The 6520-nt window shown below is 31.4% G+C and overlaps 1 pseudogene; it reads right to left on the bottom strand.

Annotated features, from left to right (window-relative positions):
* Nucleotides 1-3203: 3203 nt before the first annotated feature.
* LOC108748196 lies at nucleotides 3204-4734 on the bottom strand (annotated as a pseudogene).
* Between the last annotated feature and the right edge of the window lie 1786 nt (nucleotides 4735-6520).

The following is a 6520-nucleotide window of genomic DNA, read 5'->3' on the forward strand; positions in this document are numbered from 1 at the left end:
GGAAGATGGGTACCGCATGAGTTGGACGGCAGGCAGATGGAGAGGCGCAAAAACACATGTGAAATTTTGCTTGCACGATACAAAAGGAAGTCGTTTTTGCATCGTATCGTTAGTGGGGATGAAAAGTGGATTTATTTTGAGAATCCCAAGCGCAAAAAATCATGGGTAGACCCAGGCGCACCATCCACATCGACCGCAGACTGAATCGCTTTGGCAGAAAGACGATGCTTTGTGTTTGGTGGGACCAGAAGGGTGTGGTCTATTATGAGCTGTTAAAACCTGATGAAACGGTTAATGCTGGACGCTACCAACAATAATTGATCGATTTGAACCGTTCGCTGCTTGAAAAAGACCAGAATACCAAAAGAGACAACACAAAGTCATTTTTCTTCATGACAATGCTCCATTACATACGGCAAAACCGGTTCGCGATACGTTGGAAGCATTCAGCTGGGAAGTTCTACCCCATGCGGCTTACTCAGACTTGGCTCCTTCCGATTATCACTTGTTTGCATCGATGGGTCACGCACTTACTGAGCAGCGCTTTGGTTCGTACGAAGATGTGAAAAAATGGCTCGATGAATGGTTCGCGGCAAAGGGGGAAGATTTTTACTGGCGTGGTATCCACAAATTGCCCGAAAGATAGGAAAAATGTGTAACTAGCAATGGAGCATACTTTGAATAAAGCTCTTTTTATCATTCTTCCGAATTTAACGTGTTTTTTTTTTTTTAATCTGCATTTCATACTTGTACACCTAATAAGTAATGCGGCCTTCAGTTGTTTACATTTCAATACTAAAATCTCAATCTCATTCCAATTGCACAAGCATAACAACTTTTTCTAGTACAATACAATATGTATATCAATTTCAAGAAATTTTGTTTTTATTATAATTCGCGAGTGTACTACCTTAAATCCAAACATAAATAAAAACGTAAATAATTAAAGTTATTAAAAAATTAATTTAGTGGTTTTGTCTTATGAACGTACATTGAATGTGAGCTTTACACGTCGGTGATCCTGTGTCTGACAATGTTCTATTTTATTTCCTAGAATAAATGTATTTATAGAGAAACTTCCATCAATGCATATATCATACCTCAAAAAAAATTACATCTTTATCCACAATTTCTTTTATTATAGGTTCGTCATTATTATTAAGAATAGTCATAATTGTACTTGATCGGTTATTCTGTTGTTAGTCGCTTAGTTCGTCAGTTAGTTCTTTATTACGATATCACTCATGTGACCCTAAAAAAAATAATCTTTTATATATCAAATGTATTGTGGTACATTACAATAGTCTATTATAATATATTATCAATATATATAACAAAAATAGAAACATAAATGTGAATCTGCTAATGAATTAAATTTTATCATGAATGACCTTCTCTCGCATGTATGTAAGAAGGTATCTTTCTGCGTGAAGCGTTTGTTACATATCGAATATTCAAGCAGCTTTCTATCGCTATATGTGTATCTGTGCCTGATTAGACTTCTTTTAGCAATAAACGCTGTGCTGCAAATCTAAAATACATTTATAATTACAAAAATGTAAAAATAACCACAACCAAATTAGAAATAATAAGAAAAAGTAGTAACAATAATTTTGTAACACATACCTCGCAAAATATGATTTCTCGTCTGCATGTATTTTTGTATGCATTTTAAGGTATTCTAAACTTTTAAATGTAGCTGAACATGTCTTATATTTGTAGGATCTTTCATCGATATCAGATTGTTTTGTGACAAAATGATTAATCATATCCTGTTCATTATCCAAACCATTCTTATAAACGCTACAATTGTTATGTCCACTGAAATGTATTTTTCTCTATTGTCTACTTAGATTCGATTGGTGACTGCAAAGTATTTATCATTTGTTAACCATTAATTTAAGTAAAATGATTATTTAATAATTCTATAATTACTTACGTAAATACTTTTCCACAAAATTCACATTTATAAGGTTTTTCATCTATATGAATTATCAAATGACGACGTAAATATCGTTTGTACTGAAATGTTTTACTACACGTTTTGCATTTGTAGGGTTTATTTTCAGTATGTACCTCACTATTATGTCGTTTCAAAGCTTGTAAGGAGGGAATTTGCTTATCTTTAATATAATTGTTACAAAACAAATGTGGATATGGTAACATAAGATGAAACTGTTGAAATAATACAAACATGTCCAAAACTCTAAAAATATTAATCATGAACTACATAAATCTTATCGCATTGTTGAGATACATATTTTTTTGTATCTTTATTTATTATTTTTAACTGTTGATTCAAATATTACAGAAATTTATATTGATAGAATATTTAGAATAAGATTGGAAACAAAACTGTCTATGTTAAATACATTACTTCAAATATGAAGCGCCACTACGGTCTTAATGTTACGATGTTGAACTATTATATATATTTATTTGAATTAATTTCAGAAATGATATTTACGTGCCGATATGGTTGTCGGACTTTCAACGCAATTAATCTGAAATATTAATAATCCTCTCAAATTTTGTAAATTTAATCTTGAAAAACTGTATAAAACTTATTGCGAAAAATTTTGATTTAGCTGAGATGCGAAACCGGATATCTTGCATTCCGTACGAGCGTCCTAAGTCTTTGAACTACCGAGACTCGCGCGAAATGCAAAACATCCGGGTTCATCTTCCGGCCGAGGCAATATATTTCGCAATAAGTTTATATATAGTTTTTTATGATTAAATTTGGGAAATTTGGGGGAATTTTTAATAATTTAGATTGATTGCGTTCAAAAGTCCGACAATTGACACTCATTATCATTTCTGAAATTGATTTATTTAAATAAATATATATATAGTTCAACATCTTAACATTCAGACCATAGTGGGGCTTCGTATTTAAAGTAATGTGATAAAATATTCGCCTATTTTTCAAATACGACTCTCAAACACTTTAGGTGTATTTCTCAATTGACTTTATTGTAACATTCCCTAAACTTTTTTTGTATTTTTCACGGTTTAAATTTTTTCGTTTATGTATATTTTCAAATTTACTCACTTAAAATCGTAACAAATCATAATTTTTTACTAACATAATTTTATTTTATTTTATTTTATTGAATTTTATTTATTATAAAGGTTTATGAAAAAGACTACATGTTAACAGAGAAATTGACATAAAATATGATACAAAACATTTTACTACACTATCTGCATTTGTAGGTGATTACGTTTGTATTATCTCGACTTTGGACCATTACAACACCTTGCTCATTAAAGATTCTTTAACAGCTACTTTCCCAATGGGGGACGAATTCAATTTGATGATACTTTTTCGCGACATAACGTAGAAACCGGAAGTTAAATTCGGCATTTATTTGGAATTGACTTTAACAACCCCGTCGGCGTTAGGCAGTCAGCTTAAAACAGGTGGTTGGTTAGATTTTGCTTCATTTGCAGATTGTAATCCTAATGTCATTGCCAGATCAGTGGATGAAATCGAAATTTTGTTGGATTTACTCGGATTAGCGCGATTGAATGCACGTTGAATCGCGTCATTATAACCCAATAGTCTTTCGTCTTCAGATTCCCTAATCCATTTTTCATCACTACCCGTGTCGCTTGTCATTTTCTTTGCGGCACTGCATTTTTCTTTTTCCGAATCACTCTCTGAATCATCAATTTTTCTTATACCTAACAGTTCATTCTCTTCATCTTTCATTGAGCCATACCATTTTTTGACTTGATCCATCGCTTTTGATTTATTAGATCGCATCGAGCGTCCTGCTTGAGCCACAGTACTTGGACTAGTTTGACTAGTCTCAGTTTTTATGACTGATTTTTGCAACGGCAAACTCACACATCCGATGACTTTTGTGTTAGCCTTCTATTGCGCTGCTTTAGACTCTTCTTGGTGTAACTCCGCTCAAATTCATTTAATAAACTTTTGCGTATTGCTATAGCCTTTGCAGATTTTCATGTATTGTTTTCATGTGGATAATCTTTTCATTTGATTAAGTATTTCGAGCATTTCTTTTTAATATTAAAATGTTTGTCTAATATCTTATCGACAATATATTCGTTACTTCGTTACTTAGATCATCTTCTTCGGTAGTTGCTTTGCCAGATTTGATTTTGAGTTTGATCGATGGTTTCAGTCTTGGATTTTTTTTATCTACTCCAATTTCCATAGATTCATTCTTCTGTGTTTTTGTTTCCAATGACTTTATAGAATCCTTTTTAGCTTTGCCTGTTTTTTCCGATTGTTCATTTCTGACAACTTTACGAACTGTTATCGGTTTGGCACTGTCGACATTGGTATTTGATTGCATCAGAGTATCTTGCATCTTTGTGTTACTAATTTTTGTAAATGTTTGTACAGTTTCTCCTGCTATGACCCATGTCTTTCGTATTTATATTACACCATTTCTGGTGCAATGTCCAAGTGTTAGATGCCTCCTTGTCTGAACTGTCTTGGACTTGTGTACTCTTTCATAATAGAAATGCACATATTTGTGCATTTTGTTTATTATCGTTGGTGTCACGAATAAGTGACGTTTTGGAGCAGGCTCCCTCTTTTGCGCGATATTCTTGAAACTTTTCGATAAAATGAAAAATAGAATGACACTGTCCACATACATCTAATCGTTCCATTGCTTCTTGCGCTGCTTTAATAACGGTGGATTTATTACTAAAGGCTGAAGAGCCATCGTCTTCCTCCATTCTGTGTACGATTTTTGTCACGCAATCCGGTGAAACTGACGAACGGCTGGATTTTCCTTAGCCTGGAAAATAGTTTATCTTCAGTATGTACCTTACTATTATGTCATTTCAAAGCTTGTGAGGAGGGAAAATGCTACTCTATAATATTAATGAAGATGATTGTTAATAACAAATATGGAAGTGGTAACATAAAACGGTACTGTTGAAATAATACAAAGATATTTAAAACTAATAATAATAATCACACATGAACTACACAAATCTTACCGCACTGTTGAAGTACATATTTTTTTTTATCTTTATTCATTATTTTCAACTGTTGATTCAAATATTGCAAAACATGAGATTCATAGAGTATCCTTTTACTTTTTTAAATGGGATTCAAACAGTTAAGATATATTTTTCAATTGACTTCGTCAAATATTTTGCAATTGTAACGTTCCTTAAATATTTTTTTCGTATTTCTCACGGTCTAAATTTTTTTTGTTATATTTTTTGTATATTTTCAAGTTTATCGACCTAAAATCGTAAGAAAACGTAATTTTTTAATAACATAAGTTGGATTTGTTAAAATTAGCCATCAATTTTTAATTCATTTTACTGGTAAATTGGTTATTTTATTGTTAGTGATACTGGATATATAATCTTGAACGTTTTTTCTACATATGAACGTGTTTTATATTTTTCTTCTAATTTACGTAAATATTAAGTAAAATATCTGAGAATAGAATGATAATCGTTTTTCTATTACCACTTGTTAGAGAGAACGAAGTATAAATATTTATTATGTTTTATTTTTATCGTTATAATATTATATGTTTTTAACATCAATAATGATCCGATTGCGATCGTAATGTCTGTCTGTTTATTGCTAGCACATTGTTAAAACAACTAAAAGGTATAATTGTTTCTTTTACTTACCATATATATAAACTTCTATATTAACGATGTTTAATTTTAAAAAGTAATTTTTGACTCGTAACGTTTTTTTAATGTTTTTTGAATTTTATGAGTCTTATTACTAATTGACATATTAAGTAAAATGTTAGATTGAAAACGTAAGACGTTAAAGTATCTAAATGTAATTCAAATTGACAGGGAGTACGAATAGGAACATGTAAATAAGAAACTGTCATCAAGGTTAAAAACAATATTTTGTATATATGACTAATACGTAAAAATAAAAAGAAATATTAACAGTAAACTTGTATAATTGCTTGTCATATAAAATGTGATAAAAAAAAATTAGAGGAAATTCAGTGAGCAATGAACAATAGCCAAAGTTTATTTTACATAGATATCAGGCAATAAAGTTATAATAAAATGATAGCTGTCACGAAAAGTAAAAAAGGAGAAACGGAATGATGTGTCAAAGGCAGACAAAATCATAAAAAAAGAAATTTATTAAATTAAAATGATGTCTGACGATTAAAAAATTAACATTTTGATAATTTAATAATTTACATGCAATGCTTACGACTTAGACATAACAATAATCAAAATCATTACGATTAAATTTTAAATTGTATGCTGAGAACTAATCGAGTTAATGTCTTAAGAACAACTGAGACAAGACGAACATATGTGTATATTTATGTTATATATATACAGGGTGTCAATTATGTACCGGGACGGTCAAATATTTCGACAACTTCCAACATTAAAAAAAAACGCTGAAACACGCGAAACGATTTTTCAAAAAATCTACTTTCTGCGGGGGGTGGCGCCCCCCCACCTCCAAAGGGACCGGGGGGGCGCGAGGGGGATCGAAAATCTTAAATGGCAACATAGGGCGAGTGGG

Source organism: Trachymyrmex septentrionalis, unplaced genomic scaffold (genome assembly GCF_001594115.1).
Source record: "Trachymyrmex septentrionalis isolate Tsep2-gDNA-1 unplaced genomic scaffold, Tsep1.0 scaffold218, whole genome shotgun sequence".
NCBI lineage: Eukaryota > Metazoa > Arthropoda > Insecta > Hymenoptera > Formicidae > Trachymyrmex > Trachymyrmex septentrionalis.